Below are 22,277 nucleotides of genomic sequence, written 5' to 3' on the forward strand. Positions count from 1 at the left end.
CATTTCTATGAGTTTTGACTGTATAAACATCTGAAAAATCTTGTAAAAGCAGTGTGTGGTGGAATAATTCATTCTCTGTGGACAACTGGGCTATGTGTGTGGATGAGATGCTTTCTGTGGTACATGCTGGCCAGAACAACATCCTGGCCAGATAATAAAATAATGCCTTGACTCTCTAACTTTAAAAATGTTGGAGGGTGCCTTGGGTTGCAATGCAAGATGTAACCAAAAGCATGTATACTATTACCATCTGTTAAAAGTAGGTGGGGCAGTTTTCCTTATCTCTTCCAGGACCCATCCTCCCTCCAGAGGGTTATCTTCTGTTAATGGGCCATTAAGTGTCCCTGCATGGCTGATAAAATTCCATCATCCCATTGTGAGATGCTCCACCCAGGGGGAGGAGCCAGGCATTCCAAACTGGATATAATGTCAAGTTTGAAACACCACAGCAGCCTTTTCCACTGGACTCTCAGAGGAGCAGCTTTCTTCTCCACTGCATTCCCAGAGGAAGGCCCATCTACAGCACCACGGGATCTCCAGAGTAAAACTCCACCCTTCTACAGGATCCCTGTTCCTCCAGAACCACATCTGTCACTGCAGGAGGGCTACAGCCACCATTTAATGGGACTGCTGCCAGCACCCTACCCACAGGAGGTCAGGTCTATTCTGACTCTGGCAGTGGTTTTGTACTACTTCATTTTACTTTAAATTGTAGTTGTGACTTGGGATCTCCCACTGGTTTGCTTTTGAACCAGCACAGAGGGTTTTTGTTTTTTCCAGAGTTGTGGTTCCAAAATTCTTAAGCACTTGAATTTTTCAAGTAAGATAGGGCTGTAGGTAAATTACTATTAAGTAATTGGCCGCTGCCGTTTCCAGAGGGGCAGGATCTGCACAGTCACAGGGTTGGGAGCAGGATCAGGACAGGGTTGGTGTCATGGGGAAGTCAGATTTCCTCAGCCCCAAGGCCATCTCCAACCGTATCAAATCCAAGGGGCTGCAGAAGCTGCGCTGGTACTGCCAGATGTGCCAGAAGCAGTGCCGTGACGAGAATGGCTTCAAGTGTCACTGCATGTCCCAGTCCCACCAGAGACAGCTGCTGCTGGCTGCTGAGAACCCCCAGCAGTTCATGGATTACTTCTCCGAGGAATTCCAAAGGGATTTCCTGGAGTTGCTCAGGAGGCAGTTTGGAGCAAGGAGAGTGCACAACAATGTTGTGTACAACGAGTACATCAGCCATCGGGAGCACATCCACATGAATGCCACACAGTGGGAGACCCTGACTGACTTCACCAAGTGGCTGGGGAGAGAAGGGCTTTGCAGGGTTGATGAGACCCCTAAAGGCTGGTACATCCAGTACATCGACAGGGACCCAGAGACCATTCACAGGCAGCAGGAACAAGAGAGGAAGAAGAAGCAGGACCTTGACGATGAAGAAAAAACTGCTAAATTAATTGAACAACAAGTTAGAAGAGGTTTGGAGGGGAAAGAACTGGAAATGCCAGTCTATACTGAATTGAACAGAGAAAACAAAGAAAAAGTTACATTTAAATTAAACAAAGGATCAAGTACTTCAGTTGCAGCATCTTCTCAAACAAGTGTCCTTGCACTGAAGATGGTGGAGGGTGCAGTTAAAAGAGCAGGAGCAGCTTATTGCTCTGGTCAACCCAAAAAGAAAAAGAAGAAATCTGCACTGGATGAGATCATGGAGCTTGAAGAGGAGAAGAAAAGAACATCTCGAACAGACTACTGGCTACAGACTGACATCATTGTAAGAATTGTGACAAAAAAGCTCGAAGGCAAGTACCACAGGAAGAAGGCAGTTGTTAAGGAAGTGATTGACAAATACACAGCAATCGTGAAGGTGATTGACTCTGGGGACAAACTGAAGCTCGATCAGACACATCTAGAAACTGTAATACCAGCACCAGGCAAGAAAGTACTGGTGTTAAACGGTGGGTACAGGGGAAATGAAGGCATTTTGGAGTCCATCAATGAGAAGAGGTTTTCAGTGACAATAACCATCGACTCAGGACCTTTAAAAGGTCGCAGAGTTGAAGATATTCAGTATGAAGATGTTTCCAAACTTGCCTGAGGTGCTAAATCATGCATCAGAGAAGATTTGAATTCTCAAAGCCTTCTTCCTGACATCTTTCAGGCAGACACAATGCTCTGTAGAATAGTCAATCCTAAATGAGTCCTTTGCTAAATTGTTACATTTAAGTTTTAAGTTAAGCTAAATGCTGTTCAGTTTAAATGTTGTAAAGTGCTGTTGAACCTTTAGTTCATACTCCTTTTTATCCTTACCCCTTTATCCTTTGTCACACCCCCCTCCTACACCCCCTACCTCCATGTAAATAGTTTTCAGTTTATTTTGGTTTGGATTGATTGACTCTGGATTTTTCTTTCTTGCTTTTCCTTGGTGTGCCTTCACCATCTAAAAAATAGTAGGGCGAACCTTGCAAACAATGTTATAAATGTCAATATAAGTATTGGCTTTCACATTTATGTATTTGTTTTTGCAAGTTTTTATTGATCAAAATTATTTTAAGATAGTACTATTTGTAACCCATTTTAACTGCTTTAACATAGTATAAAAAGCAGTTTTTGACAGTTTTTTTCTGTCAGCTTTGCAGCCAATGTTCTGGCCATGGGTAGTTTATAAATAGTACTGTGATAAATATATTATAGCTTAGACCTTTGCATAATATTAAAATGGAAACTGTGTACTGTTAAATATTTTTATTTTCACTAACTCAAAGTTGTGAAATAGCTACGTTGATTCCATTTATTTGTGGATTATCTTATCTGAATGATGAGATGACAGTGACAATAATGAGGACACCAAGAGAAGGATTTACTACTGACTCTCCAGTTTTCAGGAACTGTCAGAACAACAGAATGGAACCTCGAGAAGAAATAGAATACATTGATTTGATCCACAGGATGACCTGCAGACAAGTCAAAGGTAAAACAAAGCAACAGAATTCCCAGAATATGTAAAACCACAGGAATGTTTGAATACCTATAACATCATTCATATGAATTTAACCAATGTAATTAAAAGTATATAAGAAAATTTTTTTAAGCTAACAGTGTGCTTTTGGCAGCACCCAAGCACCCCAGCACTAGATATTGTCCTTTTTATCCATTATTAAACTTCTACAAATTTTAAAGAGTGAGCGTTATTTCTCACAACTAATAGGAATTAATTGCACATGATAAAATGTGCACTGATGAAACAGACATGAAAAAGGACACCTGTTAGAAGGAAGCAGCAGTCACACACAGCTCAGGACACATGCACATTCCTGCATTAGCCATCACAGGGAGGGTTGTACACGTCCCCAACACCAGGTGCTGCTCATCTGCAGCCTGGGCACAGCCTGGCAAGGTGCCAGATTTTTTTTTTTTAACCTTTAGAAAGTTTTACTTCAGCTGCCAGCCCCTGTCCTGCTGCAGGTTCACTCCCAAATTTTACTCTCTTGCATGCCACAGCTCATCCCGTTTCTCACAGGCCTAGCAGGGCTGTGCCATAGAATAGAGATGACATTGTTGAGAGAGAGATTGAGCTAGAAACAAGTTTCAAAAGACAGCCTTGCAAAAAAACCAGATATTTTGGAGAACCAGAACTTATAAAGATGCATTGCAGCAAGACCACATGGGATAAAAAAATAGATGTTTTGGGTTAGAAGTGTTAGCAAAAGCTAATAGGCTGAAAAACATTTCTAAGGTATTCACAGAATTTCTAGGTTGGAAGAGACCTTTAAGATCATCAAGTCCAACCCATGTTCTAACACCTCAGCTAGATCATGGCACCAAGTGCCACATCCAGTCTTTTTTTAAACACACTGAGGGATGGTGACTCCACCACCTCCCTGGGTAGATTATTCCAGTACTTGACCACTCTTTCTGTGAAAAACTTCCTCCTTCATTCTAGCCTGTATCTCCCTTGGTGCAGCTCGAGACTGTGTCCTCTTGTTCTGTCTGTTGTTGTGTGGAGAAAGAGACCAACCCCCTTGTTGTTGCTCTGTTTCTAGAGTCCCATACTGTTGTTATCAGATTTCTAAAGTCCCATACCTCCTCAGTGTGTTCTTGTGGCTGCAGATCTTCACAGCACAGACTCCTTCTGCATGTCATTCTTTCTCAGTTCAGAGCCCCTTCAAGGCTCTCCCTAACTGGCTAACCCACCCCCTTTTATCCCAGTTATCTTCATTAGTCACAGCTGCAGCCCAATTAAGCACATCACAGCTGCAGCCCATCAAGGACAACCGGGACCTCCCGGGGCAAAGCCTATATACAGATATTTAAGTACAATACATTTCCTCTACTATACCCCCTGCTCACCACAGTCACCCTTCAGGAAGTTGAAAAGAGTGATAAGGTCACCTCTGAGTCTCCTTTTCTCCAGGCTGAACAACCCCAGCTCCCTCAGTCGTTCTTCATACGGCTTGTGTTCCAAGCCCCTCACCAGCCTCGTTGCTCTCCTTTGGACACGCTCAAGTATCTTAGCGTCCCTCCTAAACTGAGGGGCCCAGAACTGGACGCAATATTCAAGGTGTGACCTCACCAGTGCTGAGTACAGGGGAAGAATGACCTCCCTGCTGCTGCTGGCCACACTAATCCTGGTACTTGCCAGGATGCCATTGGCCTTCTTGGCCACCTGGGCACACTGCTGGCTCATGTTCAGCTGACTGTCACCAGCACCCCCAGGTCCCTTTCCTCCTGAGCACTGTCCAGCCACACCGTCCCCAGCCTATAACGCTGCAGGGGGTTATTGTGGCCGAAGTGCAGGACTCGGCACTTGGACTTATTGAACTTCATCCCATTAGATTCTGCCCATCCATCCAACCATTCCAAGTCCCTCTGCAAAGCCCTCCGTCCCTCTAACAGATCGACACACGCTCCCAGCTTAGTGTCATCTGCAAATTTGCTAATGAAAGACTCTAAACCCTCATCCATGTCATCAATAAAAGTATTAAACAGAACTGGCCCCAGCACAGACCCCTGAGGGACACCACTGGTGACTGGCCGCCAGCTGGATGCGGCACCATTCACCACCACTCTCTGGGCCCGGCCATCCAGCCAGTTCCTAACCCAGCAAAGAGTGCTCCTGTCCAAGCCACGGGCTGCCAGCTTGTCTAGGAGTGTGCTGTGGGAGACAGTGTCAAAGGCCTTGCTGAAATCCAAATAAACAACATCTACTGCCTTCCCTGCATCGACTAGGCGGGTTACCTGGTCATAAAAGGTGACCAGGTTGGTCAAACATGACCTACCCCTCCTAAACCCATGCTGACTGGGTCTGATACCCTGGCCATCCTGTAAATTCTGTGTGATGGCACTTAATATAAACTGTTCCATTATCTTGCCAGGTACTGAGGTCAGCCTGACTGGTCTATAATTACCAGGATCCTCCTTTGCACCCTTTTTGTGAATGGGTGTCACATTGGGCAGCTTCCAGTCATCCGGAACCTCAGCAGTGAGCCAGGACTGTTGGTAAATGATGGAGAGTGGCTTTGCAAGCTCATTTGCTAGCTGTCTTATTACCCTGGGGTGGATCCCATCTGGTCCCATAGATTTATGAACATCCAAGCATTTCAGTAGTTCTTTGACTGCCTCCTCTTGGATAATGGAGGGACCATTCTGCTCCCTGACACCATCAACCATTCCAGGTGGGCAGGTGTCCTGAGGGCAAGTCATCTTCCCACTAAAAACTGATGCAAAGTAGGCATTAAGCACTTCTGCCTTCTCCTCATCTGCAGATACTAAGTTCCCTCCCTTGTCCAATAAAGAACAAAGGCTGGTCTTACCCTTCATTCTAGCATTGATGTATTAGTAAAAACATTTTTTATTATCCTTTACAGAAGTTGCCATTCTAAGTTCAAAATGAGCTTTGGCCTCCCTAATTTTTTTTCTGCATGTTCCAGCAGTCTTCTTGAATACTTCCTTAGAGACCTGACCCTCCTTCCAACACTGATACATCCTCTTTTTATTCCTAAGTTCCTCCAAAACCTCCTTGCCCAGCCAGGCTGGACATTTACCCCGTTGACTGATCTTTCTGCACACAGGGACAGTCTGTTCCTGTGCCCCCAAGATCTCAGTTTTGAGGCATGCCCACCTTTCCTGAACTCCTTTGTTTTCAAGGGCTCTTTCCCAAGGGACACTCTGAATAAGTCTCCTAAACAGGCCAAAGTCTGCCATCCAGAAGTTCAATGTAAGAGTCTTACTGGTGCCAAATATTCACCAAATATTGAGAACTCTATTATTTCATGATCACTCGCCCCAAGGAAATAGGGTGGCTTCTGATAGAATGGTGATGTGTTATGTCTCACCCTTCTACGAGACTGATAATGGAATAAAGTCTTTTAAAATGCCTCTCAGTCTCTGTAGAGCTGGGATTTTCCAACACAGCACCCTCATGTCTCCCACAGCCAGCACCCGGGTTTGAGAGGGTGATGCCCTTGAGAGGAGAGCTAATGTCTTTACAAACAATTCCACGGGTGAAGCTATGGGTATTAATGGCTTTGAAATGGGTCTGAGTGTCTCTAGTGCAGCAGGTTTGTTGCAGAGCTTGGCTCCTGAAGCAGATAAGGGTGTGCAAAAGCTTGAATTTCCGAACTTCGGGGTGAAATGACAGGTTGAAGGCGGGATATGTGGTAGGTGGTTCGGGTGGGCTGTACCTTCCTTACACCTCAGCCAATGGGGAAAGGAAGAGGGCAACATGCTGCCGGGACTTTAGGATTAAAGGAGGGTGTGCCCTCCAAAACCTTGCCCCAGTGGGCTCTCTCCCTTTATTCAAATAAAGTTGCAGGGATCCTCTGTCTCTTTTTTGGACATAAATCTCTGGATTTTGTGGATTTTCCTGATTTTTCCTGACACCCTGAAGGACTATTTTCCCTAGGCCTAGTTAAATAATATTAAGCAGTAAATCAGGCATTTCTCACCAGTGATGATCATCACCCACGATAAACTGGGCAGCCTTCAGGCTGCAAGAAACTTCTTAATCCAATTTTTCTGCTCCCCCCGCCCCGCCCCCCGCAGGTTAATATTCATCCCTTCATTCTTGGTGCAATGGCCACGTATTTCCATCCCTCAGGGTCTGGATACCCTCGAGAGATGAGCTGCAGGAGAGGCACAGCTCACTGCCGATATTCCAGCAGCAGCCATCCCGGGACGGGGCCGCTCATCCCCTTCCCACTGTGGCGCAGCCGGGAGAGGCTGGGAGGCTAAAGAGGCACCTCCCCACACCCAAACCCACCCTCCTTTTCCATTCCTTTCCCGAATGACCGCCGTGTCCTTCCCGCCGGCGCATCCCCCCTTCTCCCCGCAGCAGCGCTCTGCGAGCGGCCCGGGGCGATGGGCGCGTCCCGCACCGCTCCCCCCGGACAGCCCCCATGGAGGGGGCACCGCCGGGCCGGGAGCTTCCCAAGCCACGGGGAGCGGCTGCCGGCCGGGGAGGATGAAGCCGGCCCGTGCTCGGGTCAGCGCCGCTCGGGCCCGGCCGCCAGGGCCGCCCTGAGCCGGGCTCTATGGGGCTGCGGTGTCACTGTCCCCAACCACGGGGACAGCCGGGGACAGCCCGGGGACATCTACCGCACCAAAGTCCCAGCCCGCCCGGGGCCCCCTGCCCGCCTCGGAGCGTCGATTGCAGGGGGATCCCTGTACTCTGTGCCTGTTCCGGAGCGGTGATTCCAGAGGGGATCCCTCCCTGTGCTCGCTCCGGAGCGGCGATTGAAGGGGATCCCTCCCTGTATCCCTATCCCGTTCCGGAGCGCTGTTTCTAGGGGATCCCTCCCTGTCCCGCTCCGGAGCGCTGTTTCTAGCGGATCCCTCCCTGTCCCGCTACGGAGTGCTCTTTCCAGAGAGATCCCTCCCGGTGCCCGCTCCGGAGCACTCTTTCCAGGGGATCCCTGTGCCCTATCCCGCTCCGGAGCGCTCTTTCCAGAGGGGCCCCTCCCTGTCCCGCTTCGGAACGCTGTTTCCAGGAGATCCCTGTGCCCTGTGCCCGCTCCGGAGCGGCAATTCCAGGTGATCCCTCCCTGCGCCCACCCCTGACCGCTCTTTCCAGGGTATCCCTCCCTGTCCCGCTCAGGAGCGCTTTTTCCAGGGGATCTCTCCCTATCCCGCTCCGGAGCGCTGTTTTCAGTTGATCCCTCCCCGTATCCACTCCGGAACGCTGTTTCCAGACGGATCCTTCCCCATGTCCGCTCCAGAGCGGCGATTCCAGGGGATCCCTCCCTATCCCACTCCGGAGCGCTGTTCCCAGGGGATCGCTGTGTCCTATGTCCGCTCCAGAGCGGCGATTCCAGGGGATCCCTCCCCGTACCCGCCCCGGAGCGGTGATTCCAGGTGATCCCTGTGCCCTATCCCAATCCGGAGCGCTCTTTCCAGAGGGATCCTTCCCTGTGCCCGCTCCGCAGCGGCGATTCCATGGGATCCCTCCCTATCCCGCTCCGGAGCTGTTCCCAAGGGATCCCTGTGCCCTATCCCGTTCCGGAGCGCTGTTCCCAGGGAATCAAGCCTCCAGCGGGCCGGGAGGAATGCCTGGAGCTATGGTCCCCCCAGGAGCTGCAGTGCCGAGCAAACCTCCATGGGCAGAGCTAGGAGGGGAGAAGTGGGGATGATCTTACGGCTCTGCGGGAGCTGGGAGCGCCGGGCGGGAGCTGGGATGTCGGGCGGTGCAGGCTCAGTCCCGGTGCCGTGGAGCCGGGGCGCAGCGTGCTGTGCTGTGCTGCTCGGTGGAAGGGGTACCCGGCGCCGCGGTCTTTGGGGCTCTTATAGGGTTCTCCTGGCTGAAAACATTTCTATTAATAATTTCTGCTGTCAAACAAAGAGATGTTCTCATGAGAACTCGCTGCAGCGTTAGATAAAGGCAAGGCCGTGCAGGTGGTGTAATCGCCTGTGCTGAGTGGGAGCTGACCACAGACTCCTCACTGCATTTTCTACATTTTCGAGCCACAATTAATCCTGAGGCCAAGGGATGTGTGCAGGATGGAGAAGACCAGGCTGTACCCCCACTGAAGCACACACCTGAACCTGCTGAGCCAGGAGAGCTGCTCTGTGCAATGCTGAATCCTAAATGTTCACTAGGCTGCTTGGAAATGCCCCTACAATATGCTCATGTATTCTATTGTCATTTCAGTGCATTCAAAAGCAGAATTTAGCTGCTTTTGGTGTATTCTTCAACAAGATATCCAGAGATTAGTACGTTTTCTTTATTTCTGCAATGATTACCACTAGGATTTTTCCTCTAGAAACATTTGTGTGCCAAGCATTGTAATTTTGACACATTGGACTTGAAAATAAATTAATGCCTAGTTAAATACCAGCTAAATGAATGTTTTGTGCTGTCATAATATTTTTGTTAGTTGAAACTACAGCAGTTAGCAAAAACATTCAGGAGTTTGCCAGTGAAAATATGTTGACTGGGTTCTGCTTTCATTTCTGTGACTGCGAGTAAACATTATTACCATGGATCTGTGAGAAGTTTATTTTGCTTTGGCTCTTAGTGGAACATTAATCTTTAAGTTTGCCTTTGTTAGGGGAAAGCAGAAAAGATGTGAGCTTCTGAAGAGCACCTCATTCATGAACACTTTTCATGAGACTTCACATGTCTGAGATGACCTGTGATTCTGATGGTCTCTTTAGTTAATTCACAGTCAGAAAGTGCTTCAGTTAAAACAAGAGAAATCGGTATTGTCCTGTATACACCTAAGCATGCTATGAAGCCCTTCTAATTGTTTTTTGTAAGGCACCTGTATGTGAGTAACTGGCTGGGAGAAAAATGCAAATTCTGCATTTTTCAATTCTCATACCATTTTGCAGGCCTTTTTTTCTTGGAAGCAGACAATGTACTCATTTTTTAACCTCCTGGTGTGAAGGGACTGCTAATCTGCATGGAGAATATTTTACTTTATGAATACTATGATTTGTTCTGGGATTGGTGTATTTGCCAAATAAAATATTAATGTAACACCCTTTGTGTGGCTTGTGTTAGTGCTAGCTTTTCAAAATGAAATCTGGATAGCTCCCCATTTCTTTAAGATTGTCTGGACAAAAACAAATACCTAAACAAGCCCAGAATTTAGAAAGAGGTTGAAAGACATATGAAAAGTATAATTGGATCAACTGACTGCTGAGGGAAGCCAATATAGTTTCCCCAGAAATGGGGAATTCTGTGAATAACATTTAAGGATTACCTGAGCCTTGTAACCACTCTGTAGCCCACCCATTGTGAGTCAACCATGTGGAGAGCAAAATAATAGCTGGAATGGATGTGTTCTTAGGTATGGAGCAAGGCCTGTTTTCTCAGGGACAAGAGCACATGGATTCTCAGTGTGTGCAGTGAGGTGGTGCATAGCAAGAATGCAAGCAATACAACAGTAACCTATTTTTTTTTATTCTTGGGTGTAATACCTTTTCATTCTCCTTCTTTAATTTGTGTGGTTAAAGCTTGCTTCTCACCTGGAACATCCTGAAACAGAGGTGACATCATTTATCATTGCTCTGGGAAGCACAGTGACACTTCTATTCTGTTACCTCATTTTCAGACCACACAGTTGTGTCACTTCCCATTAATTGCCACTGCCCGTGGCAGCCTGGATTAGTTCTGCCAGGGAAATTTACAGTATTAGGGGTTGTGACACTGCTCCCTTTGCAGGCACCCTCTTCCCCTGTCACCTGCACTGCCCCTGGACAGATGGGCACAGTGAAGAGAAGCCTGGCTCCAGCTAGGTCAAGCACAGAGCCACCTCAGCATCTGGCTGGAAATTCAGCTTTGGGAAGTGATTAGCTTTCAGGATAGGATAGAAAATTTGTTTTTCCCCATATAGCTTTATATTTGTATAAGTGTTTCCCCCTCCCTCCCTCCCTCCCTCCTCTCCCCTCTAGCATCCTTGCCACAGCCAGCGTCACTTCATCTGCTTATTTCCTGCTGTCCTGACCACTCACAGATGCTGTTCCCAGAACAATGCTTCCTCTGCACTATTAATAAAAGAGTCTAGATTTTCTAAGGTGATAGCAACACTTTTTTGGCAGGGCAGGAGCATGTGAGGAGAGCAGTTTTGCTTGAGGGGGCTGTGGAAGCAGAGCTGCGCTCAGGGGGGAACAAACCGGGAGTTGGGGTGACCTCATGCAGTTTGTGCCTCTCCTGTGGGTCCTGGCTAAGGGGCTGGTCAGCAGACCCAGGTATGGCATGTGGTGAGTCAGGTGCATCCAGGGAATCTCACCAAGAGGCTCCAGGGAAGGGCACAGACCCACCAGGGACAGGGACAGGGACAGGCACAGGCACAGGCACAGCCAGAGCTTCCACAGGGCTCCCACAGCTCTAGGGAAGGCCACAGACGGACAGGGACAGGCAGAGCTTCCAGGGCTCCCAGGCTGGCAGCACTGGAGCTCCCAGGTGAGAGAGGGACCACCAGGGAATTCCAGCCTGTGAGTGCCTGCCAGAAATCTCTTTATCTGCAGGTTTTTGTACATCTCCAGTTCTTTGAACCTCTCATCCATCTCCTGGTGCTCTGCTCATGCTCATTGTGTAGAAGATTGCCCCTGGGCTGCCTCCTGGATTTGGGCAACAAGTTCCAGCTGAGATCCATCCCTGGTGCAATGCTGGGTGTATTTTGATTCAGGGGCCGCAGCCAAAAGTTGTTAGGAGCCACCCTTCAAATGGTTTTGCTGCCTCTCCCTGCAAAGTTTCAACACACCGTCAATGCAGGAGGGAGCTGGCAGTTTAGATGTGGTCAGAGATGCCCCTCGTTCCTCTGCTTGTGGGCCAAGATTTGAATCATCTACCTCTGGAAGAAATATGATGTAAGTTAATATTGTGGATAATTCTAAAGCAGGTGCATCACACACCTTATGTCTGCAGAACATATTTGGGTATCCATTGTGGCCAGCTGGGCCAAGCAATGTCTCTGTGTTGATGTGGCCAGGCAGCCAGGGTATCCACACGTTTTATATATAAATATAAATGTATATATATGTTATGTTCACTGGTTGTTTAGTTATGTACACGTAATTCCCCCCAGGGTGATTTTCATCTAAGATAAAGATTTAACCTTTAAATTTTTTGAGGTTTTGTGCTGTCTCCTGACTTATCTTAGCTTTTAGGGAAAAAAGCTGCTATCCATGCAGAGTCTTAGCTGTGATTTAAAAGAACAGCCTAAAACAACCAGCTTTTGTGTCTCTCTTTCCAAGCCTGTATGTTGGCCTCGGTTCTGACACTAATAACTTTTGATAGGTAAAACAAACAACATTTGGGCACATTTAGCTTAATAGTTCCCTTAATGTAGTCTTGTCACAGAGCTCAACTTGTTTGTTGATAAATAAAACTCTCAGAACTGCGACAGAAACTTCCTCTGTGAACTGATTTATTTTTCTGTCATTTCTTCAGGGGCTTATGATGAACAACTGTAGTGTTTTATTGTACATTAGGTTATTTCCTGATTTTCTGCCACAGGTGCCTTGCCATTGAGAATTTCACTCAGTACATGGTTTCTATGTAGTGTTTTAAAACTCTGGCTGTAGTTTTTCCATATGTAAGAAGTTGCATTCTAAACCAGGGGATTTAGTAGCATTGTGACTATAAACTAGATTTACTTTAAACATATTTGCTTAAACAATTTATTTTTCTGTGGAGTTTTTTGTTTGTTTTTGTTTTCTTGGTGGTTTTTTTTGTTGTTGTTTTTTTGTTTGTTTTTTTTGTTTTTTGGTTTTTTTTGTTCTGTGTCATTCATTTTTATGGTGTGCTAAGACCACTTTCATCTCAGGATCTCCAAATGCTTTCCATGTTTCACAGGTAAGCAAGGGATGGCAAAAAGTCATGCTGTGATTTGTAGTTCTGGAAATGGAGCTTGATCATTCCGAGTAAGGAATGGAACCAAGATAATCTACTGTTTTTCTGTGTAACTTTATTTTGACTGTACAGAAGTGATAAGCCTATCTCAGGTTGCTCTAACTGAGGACTTAATGAAAAGAGTAAAAAATCTATCATTTGCAGAGATAAGGATATTCTGCAGTGACTGTACTTTTCTTTCAGGATCTTTGTAGGCCACGTTCTTCTTTCCTTTTGACAAACTCATTTTTGACAAATTTATTCTTTCCTTTGTGGGGTCACCTCTTCCACTCCACAATACAAAATTTTTCCTGGAATGTTACCAAGTTTTGCATGGTTTGATGGCTCTGCATGTTTTCCCACCAAACATATCTGTTTGCCAACATGTGTCTCTGGATAAATACAATGCTTGCACCTGAAAAAGCAGCGCTGGCTGATGTGGAATTCAGACCAAACTCAACAAAGGTTGCTAGCAAGGGGAAAGTGCTGCTCCACTGCTAAGGAGATACATAGAAATATATTTTAAAATCCCAAACTTCAATTATTTGTTCCTTCTACCTGGAAGTTAATCCTTCTCCCCTGACCTTGATTTCTTACAGCAGTGACAGTTTAAATACTGCATAATGGAGAAATATCATGGATATTAGACTTCTGCAAGTGTCATGTGCAACTCAGATCTCATTCTTGCAGAATGGAATAGCCCCAGAAGGAATCCCTTGTGGAAAAAAAATTGAGTAAAAAAGTATAATTATTGATGTTTTTAACACATGCAGACCCAGAGTTTGCTCAGGAGGCATACTGATCAAGAGGGCTTTGCAGCTGGAGATAAATTCAGGTATCACCATGACTTGTCAGAGCAATGGGTTTAGAAAATCTAGTGGTTTAACTATCAGTTATTGGAAACACCTGGTGACTTAGGGCTTTAAATCACTTGTGGCATCTTTGTCTTTAGCATAGACATCCCATTAGAAAAATGGTGTACTCCCACACACAGAATAAAACAAACAGACACAAAAACCCTACAACATTTTAAGGCTCTTATTTAAAAAAAAAAATTGAATATCTGACAAATCATAATTCCAACAGCACAGGGAAGGCTGGAAGGAAAATTGCATTTAGCAACTTCATAAAAATATTTAGAATTATAGAATAACTTGGGTTAGAAGGGACCTTAAAATTAATCTTGTTCCAACCCCCTGCCATGGTCAGGGTCACCTTTTAGCTAGACCACATCTCAGAGCCCCATCCCACCTGGCCTTGGACACTGCCAGGATCCAGGGGCAGCCACAGCTGCTCTGGGCAGCCTGTGCCAGGGCCTCACCCCCTCACAGAGAAGAATTTCCTCCTTTTATCTAATCTAAATGTACTCCTGCAGGAGTGCCTTACCAATTCCCATGTGAATAACAGCAGAGGGACAGGGATTGTGATTCTGGCATGATGATGGCTGAGTATTGCCTGCCTTGAGCCTCTGACCAGCCTGATGTACAGGAAAATGGCAAATGTTTCTCTGGTGTTTATAGAAAATTAATTTACAGAATGTTTGTAGGAAGCACATTTTGAGGTGTGGCATTTTAAGACGAGTTCTGCTTGGGCTAATCTGTAAATAGTACTGAAGTGGAAGAAAGAATGTTGCAAATTAAATTAATTTATCATAAAGCTTTGCAGTAACCAACAAAGTAAACAAATTTTCCTTTTCTGAGCAAGTGTGGCCAGTATACATCTACCCATCAAAATGCTGCACATAAAGAAAAGCACATTTCTTGTTTTCTGCCCTCTTGCTTTCTGACTGCATAACTCCTTTCTCTCTCTCCTTTCTCTCTCTCCTTTCTCTCTCTCCTTTCTCTCTCTCCTTTCTCTCTCTCCTTTCTCTCTCTCCTTTCTCTCTCTCCTTTCTCTCTCTCCTTTCTCTCTCTCCTTTCTCTCTCTCCTTTCTCTCTCTCTCTGTCATTTGCAGAGGGAGAAACTCTTCTGCAATATTTTTTCCATCAGTCCCTTTTGATGATTCATTTTCCTATCATTTAACTCTGCTGGTGCATCAGAGGTTGAACTTGATGAAGTTTTTGGAACATGATTTTTTTTCCAGTAGCACGATGCTATCAGGATCACTTTCTCCTTTGTCATATAATTTCTCTGAAAAGGTCAGCATGACCCTATCTTCTGGGCAGAATTCATGAAATTATAAATATGTTCATCTAGTTTTAAAATCAAAATATTTTTTGACAGAAAAATCCTGACCTTAACAATCACCTTGTTGGGATCTGAACATGGGGGCTTATGTAAGTATGAATAATATGGGCATTAACTTTGCAAAATCCACATTTAGAAAGCTTCTTTCAAAAGACAACTTTTACATTTGTTTTTTATAATTTTTGGAAAAGATTCTCCAGTAAACACAGAATACCTGTGGATTTACTGGTGGCAAAATGAAGGAGTGAGTCAGGAATGTAAGCATCACAGTTCTTCTGGCTGCAAGCCACCTTCGTTTACACAGTCAAGGAACAGATTTCTGCTTTTAAATACTCTGTAATCTTCCTTTCTTTTCAATATGTTATTTTCAAAAAAATACAAGTGTGTTAAATAGCACATCTTTTGCAACCTGATTCTGAGAGTGCTTACCTGATTTAGGTATTGTTCTTTAAAATTACCACCAAAAGTGAGAAACTGGAAAGTGTCCCTTGGTCTTTTCACATCCACAAACAAGCCTTTCTCTCCAAAAGTATTTTGACAAATAAATCTGCTATTTCATATGCTCCAGTATTTACTGTTGGACATTTGCTATGTTGACACAGCAAACACTGTTCTTTTCAGTGCAGAGAATAATAAGAGAATTGTGTGGCTTAAAGCAAAAGCAAAACACTTGTTGACTTTGTTGGGCACCCTAAGGCCCTTGCTTAATAATCACATTTTTCAGAGGAAGAAGTATTCACATTTTATAAAAGTTTCATCACAGTTTAAGTACAGGTCAATTTAGAAATGTGATTTACTATAGCATACATTCACAGGAGTATTTTTTATATAGTTTGTGTTAGAAAATAAGCATATAGCATATTGTATAGCAATAAAGTGTATAGCCAGACAGTACTGCTGATGAATGAAATGTGCTGATACTATTTCTGAAAATTTGAAAAGTATTAACAAAACAATATAAACCAAATAATTGCTTATTGTTGACTGGATGGATTGGAGGCTTACAATTCCAGTTGTATCTCTGGAAAAAGGTTACTCAAAGGTAACTGAAGATCAAACATCATAATAAATGATATTATCATTATAATAATACATTCAGTGATGAAAATTTTCTTACTGTCCTGCAGCCCAGGTACCTGAACCCTGGGTGCCTGAATCCTGCTCCAAATCTCAGGCAGGAAAGAGTTTATTTATTTATTATTTGCAGCAGGTGACTGCAGTATTTGTTGCAGCAAGGGACTACAGACTGTCAGAGTGGTGGGTTGCAGGAGTGCTGATGCATCATGTAGATTTTTCATGGTTTTTGGGATAGAAAGAGGAAGGAGCACCTGCTAAAGCAGGAACAAGTCCAGGGGAGGCACCAAGGGAATCAGAGGATGGAGCACTGCTACTGTGAGGAAAGGCCGAGGAATGTGTATGCTGGGCCATGGTAGAAATATTTCTATTTATTTCCAAACCCACTCCAGTAGAACCGGACTGCTACATACACCATTTTTTTTTGTTTGTTTGTTTATAGAGCTCAGTGTGAATAGATTTTTTTTTTTTTTGCCTTAGTTAATTGCTCATGAGTTTTCTGATTAGCACTTTCTTTATCAATTGAATGTCTTGTCCAGTTTAAATTTCTTGCCCTTACTGTGGGTATTCAGGGTACAAAAACAGCCTCTGGGGTATCTTTCTGTTCTCCAGATTGTGTGCTGAAGAATTAGATTACTGTTCTAAATTTCAGCCTGTTTTCCTTTTTCTTTTTTTTCTCCCCTATATTAATTTCTCCTTTCTCTAGCTCACTTTCTTTTTATATGATTTTCTTCTTTCTATTAAGAGCTATATATAGCTTCTGTTAGCATTTCATTGCCCAGTGCTTTTTCTTCTTCTTTGCCTTCTTTTCCTATGCCTAATGTAAGCTCTGAACCTAAACAATATTAGGAGGTATTTTAATTCTTCACATGTCCCAGAAATGATGCACATCACAATATTGAGAACCCTTCAGCCCTTCTTCCTGTTTGATCTCAATGGCACTTCAGGAGATTCTTGACAGGCTGAGTAGCTGTTGTCTTCTCTTTTCTTTTTTCCTTCTACTTTTTCTTTTTTTTTTTCTTTTTCCCCTTTCTTTCTTTCCCCTTTCTTTCCTTTTTCTCCCCCTATTTTTACATTCACAGAGGCTTTTATTTTTGTTTTGATGGTATTTTGATAATTTCCTACCCCCTCTTCCCCAGCTCAGCCTTTCCACTAATTGTGCTGGTTTGTGCCCCTCTGAAAACTGTAGCCATAAGATACAAAAATCTGTAGAGTTATTGTATTTAGTACACCTTGACCCTTTAAATCAGTTATGTTGACTCTCATTGCTGGTATTTCATTCAGGGAATCAGTCCTTTGACCTGTAGCAAATCTGTTATTGACTGGATTCTTAGTTAAGTAAGAAAACTTAATGATTCAATTTGCTTACACAAAAATGTAAGAGTATCTCAGAGCCCTGCTAGATGAAGCACATGCAAGCTGAGAATTAAAGTGTGCTTCCTTCTCTGCTTTTTTCCTGCTCTCCTTCTCTGGAGGTTTTTCCCCCTCAGCCAGAGGGTTCACAGTGTGGGGCTGTCCCTGCCTTTCACTTCACAGCCTCCAGCACTGCCAGCATCTGAGATTTTCAAGGGAAAGTGCTGGGTAACCAGGCTTCTCTGGCTCTGGTTTTCACACTTTAGGGGTGACCTCAGGAAAAAAAAAAAATTTTGCTGCTCAGCAAGTATTTAGCCCTTGTCTTCTCTGTTTCCCAAAAGTTTCATTCTGTAGAAATACACTCCTGCTGGCTTGCAGGAGTCACCTGTGGGTATTATTGTAAATGTGCACATATATGTATGGTCACAGTTTCTGTCTCTGAAACTTATTTCAAGCCTTCTTTGCTGACCCTGCTGCTTATAGAAGTTGCCATTATATTCTGAGGAGGTTTCTGGCACTAAGTGAAACTCTCAGTTTGACTTTTACACACAGTGAGAGGGAACCCTGGCCCATGGGTGAGGTGTTTCCTCCTGGCAATGTGTGTGCCCTTAGGCTGGGGCTTCCTTTGCATGTTGAAAAAGCACAAAAGAAATGTACCTCAGGATTGTGACCATGGTCTCTTACTGCCCAGCTTGTGCCACTTGTGACTGATGCAGAGGAGATAGCAGTGTGGATTTATTTCCTCAGGAGTTCTCTGTACATTTTGCCTTTCTCTGTGTGTGACCACCTCCTTTCAAGGGCAAACAAACTTGGCCGTTTTCCTGCCTCCCAGCTGCTTTTATTCCTAAGTTTTCTTTGAAAGAGAGATGAGCAGCTGGAGCACTGAGCTGCTCTGCTGGAGAGAGGGGACCTGGGTGTGGAGGGAGGGAGGAACTCGGGGCAGTGAGGGGCTGCAGCTCTTCCTCAGGAGGGGCTGCAGCTCTTCCTCAGCCAGTTCTGAGCCAGCTGGAGCAGGGGTGAGTGTGGGTGACCCATGGCTTGCACTGAGGAACTGCTGCTGTGGAGGTAGAAGGGGGGAAGGGGTCAGTTTTGGTAGTGGGGAGGTGAAAAGGGCACTGGGGTCCCACCAGAAGTGACTTTTCATGTTCCTGTCACAGCACAGCTCAAGGCAATCATTCCCTGGGCAGCTCAGGCTGAGCCTCATTTATGGAAATCGATGCTGATCTGGGTTTCACTAGAAAAATGCTATTTTCCTTTCCTTTGGGTTGTATTTCACTTGTGTGGGGATTCAGCTGTGTGATTTTATTTAGGTGTGCAGCCAGTCTGGCCAGCTCTGTTTTCTGCGATTCCCTGGGCAGCAGCAGCTGCAGGATGCTATTCCAGGTGGCCCTGATTTATGGATTTCAGATGGCAGGGCTGTGCTGAGATGCACCATAGCAGGACAGTGGCCATGGCTCTCTAGAAGGGATTGGGGCAAGAGGCTGCAGGGCTAGTGTAGGAAAGTGCTCTCTGTTAATTTTGAGTAAATAAATTATTCTTTGTCTGCTTAAAAAGGCAAAAAGCCCCAAAATTTCTCTCCCAATTTAGTACAAATATGTCATAAAGGTACAAAAGTACAAAAAGGTCATAGGACCTTTTAGACTTCAGCTCGGACCTGAGGCTGTGCAATTAGACAGAGGCCAAGAAGTCCCACCGAGGTAATTCACTAGAAAAATAGAAGAAGAACAACAACAAAAATTAATTTTGTGGTGTGTTTTAGCAGGAGAAAAAACCTCTTGCCCCTAACTCAGGTTTTCTCTATAAGGTCTTCATTATTTTATCTATTATTAAATCCTTTTCTGTTTCCAACACTATCTCAAAAACCATCCTACTAATTTTATGCCATTCAGAGTACCTGAGCTATCTGGGGTGTGAGAAGTTCTCAGAGCTCATAAGAGAAACCCATCAGGCCAGGAGAGCAGGGAAAATTCCAGCAGGAAAAGCTCTCTTACATCTATTTGTTGCATATTTGGAACAGCATAGATAAGTGCAATGGAAATGCTCTGTGGCTGCAGCAATAGCATTGAAAAGTGCATAATAATAATGCAAAAATAATGCATTGAAAAGTAAAAGCATTATACTTATATTATATATATATATACAATAAAAGAAAGTGGAGGGAAATAACAGAGGTTTAAAGAGTGTATAAGTGACTGACACAAGCAGATGCACTAAAGGGTTAAACAGAATGATAATGGGTGATATTCAGTGAAATATCCTTAGAGAAAACATTCCTGCTTTATCTTTTGCTGGTGCACTCAGGCTTTGTTGGGACTGGCTTTGTATTCAAACATTGCCTGATATGTGGTGTGTGTGACTTTGGTACTCATCTTTGCTTTGAAAAGTCTGAAGATTTATGTGAATTTCACTATCAAACTTGCTGTTTTGAGAGAAGAATTCCACAGTACTCTAAAAATCCAAGGTGCTAGTGATAGCAAAACATTTTACCCAAAGAAAATAGCTTTATAAGCATATTCACAGCACCATTGTAACTTTTATATCTACATTCTTGCCTGCTTACAGCCATAGTGTTTCTTTATTAACAGTGTTTATTAAGCAGTGTTTATTAGGTTTGAGACTGAAACACCATGGAAAACGATGAGGCAGGTACACAATTTCTGTAGGTCTTTAGCTTATCTTTTTCAGTTTGAAACACCAGGGAATTTTCAAACAGGTATTTCAGAGAGAGATTGTGAGGCACAGAGTGGCACTCATCTTGTAAAATACCAAGTTCACAGTCTGTGGCAACTCCTTTGATGGATATTTTGATCCCAGTCATCAGATATTATGCAAACTTTGAGGGGAAAAAAGAGATTTTGTGGGACATGGCAGACACAAGACAAGCTGATGCCACGGAGATTAATGCTAGTTCTGTAATTCTTTAATTCTGTGGAAATACAACCCAACACACTCAGGAGTCTTACTTGGTGAGGGAACACACACTGGATGCAGATATCTGGATTAAAATCCATTGTTCAGCTCAGTTTTGATTAGAGCTGCAGTTCATATTATCAGAATGTGACAGATGTGTTTGTGTGAGGAGGAAGTTCACAGTTATATTTGGTTTTCTCCTCTCAGCAATTTATACCCTAAGCATTAGTCACCCACCCAATCTCCAGTCCCTTCCAGGATATATCAGTAAATATGGTGTAATATACAAGCAGTGACATTTATGGCCATTGGTTGATGTCACTTGTGTCACTTTCTTGCCATGCTGAATTGAGGGTAAAAAACCAATTTCTTTAAACATGCACAGTCTTGATTCTTTCTGTAAATGTTTAGCAGCAGTAGGCTAAATCCTGCAGCCTTTACTTAAACTTGTTACCTAATATGATGATTGAATGAAGAAAATGAGATTTTCACCTCTAGAATTAAGCTAGTTTCTGTGTAGAAAACCTGTCCAAAGCTTATGCTCTTCTTTGAGTCCTGAGAGTCAGACCCAAGAGTTATTTCTTCATCTGGTGAGCCCCTGAGATGCATTTTGGTCTCAAAAATGCCAAAGTTAGCTCTACCACCCATAGACATCCCTTTACCTTAGCTGTTCTCTGTTTTCACTTCATCTCTGGCATATTTTCCAGGCTGCTGATTAGGTGCCTCCTGAGTTGAATCATGTTATCCTTCATTTTTTCCTACTTTACCTGCAAGGCCAGTGATCACGATATTGATAGATTAATAAATTATACTTATCTTGCTCTTCACCATCTCCCAAAGCAGGAAATAACATGCATCCTGCTTTAAAACTCTTCTGATATTCTTATTTTTTTGGCACTGATCATAGAGAATTTTGACAAAAAGAATTTGTCAAAAATATATAAAATAAATTTTAATATTAGTTCTGGCAGAGTTTTAGAAATTTATTATTTATAAACAATAAGTTTTATTTTTATTATTAAACAATAATAAATAAAATAATATTTTAAAATATTTATTATAAAATAATATTTTTATTTATTATTTATAAATAATAAAATGTTGGGTTAGTCAGCTGAGGCCTAGCAGAACCTGGGAACTTCAGTGTGTTTTCCCACAAATGAAATGCAAAGAGGGGATTCCTATTTGCCTGAAGCTGCAGGATTTTGTGCTGTGCTGTGTTTAACCCTGTGCATGCACACAGATATACATAGGGCCAAGGTCCTTTTGCTGCAGAACTCCCACAAATGTCAGGTTTGCTTTTATTAGTGATGCAAGGGAGCTGAAATCACTCTGCTTTGGGATTTTAAATTGACTCAAGTTTTTTCCTCATTTACAAGTGTTTTATTCTAGCCAGGTTTTGTAGAAAGAAGCATTTGGAAAATGCTCTGGGATTCTTGGAGCTGCCCTGTGCAGGTCCAGGAGTTGGACTCAAGTGATCCTTGTGAGTCCCTTCCAACTCAGGATAACCCATGATTCTGATTTGTACTGCATGGCTTGATAGTGATCTTAACATAATTATTACTTTTATAAGAAATCACACCAGAAATATGTGCCCTCCAGTTTGTTAAAGGAATCATGAAATAACTACCTGAACATGTGGTAGAATGCTTTTGTAGGAGTGTACAGATTCATTAAGGCTGAAAACTCTGATACAAGCCTGAAAGTCTCTGTGACTTTTGGCCAAAAATTTTGTTTTTAAGCAACAAAATTGTGTTCACCCTCTTCTTTTGTTTTTGGCCTTAGTGTTGGAAAACTCTTTTGTGCCATGTTGGTCACTAGATGAATCCATGTTGTTTGTGCTTGAGTTGTACATTCAGGTCAGGCTGTTTTTGTGACTGAGAGTCTGTGTTAAGCTGGGTCTGTGTGCAGATTTGGAAAACAT

At 43.8% G+C, this 22,277-nt stretch overlaps 1 protein-coding gene and 1 pseudogene across 2 annotated transcripts in view; both read left to right on the top strand.

The window, feature by feature from the left end:
- The first annotated feature begins 934 nt into the window (after positions 1–934).
- On the top strand, positions 935–2,165 carry LOC139588644 (DNA/RNA-binding protein KIN17 pseudogene; annotated as a pseudogene).
- Positions 2,166–18,438: 16,273 nt separating this feature from the next.
- Positions 18,439–22,277, top strand: part of LOC139587666 (solute carrier organic anion transporter family member 1A2-like) — a 42,678-nt gene continuing 38,839 nt past the window's right edge. Inside the window, exon 1 of one of the 2 annotated variants that reach the window (XM_071422058.1) lies at positions 18,439–18,459. The gene's annotated coding sequence lies outside the window, so the exon portion shown is untranslated. The remainder of the gene's footprint in view (positions 18,460–22,277) is intronic. The other variant, XM_071422062.1, reaches the window with a different exon arrangement.

The sequence above is a fragment of the Agelaius tricolor genome, unplaced genomic scaffold (assembly GCF_023055355.1).
Source record: "Agelaius tricolor isolate 1412-34295 unplaced genomic scaffold, bAgeTri1.0.p SCAF_3, whole genome shotgun sequence".
Taxonomy (NCBI): Eukaryota; Metazoa; Chordata; class Aves; order Passeriformes; family Icteridae; genus Agelaius; species Agelaius tricolor.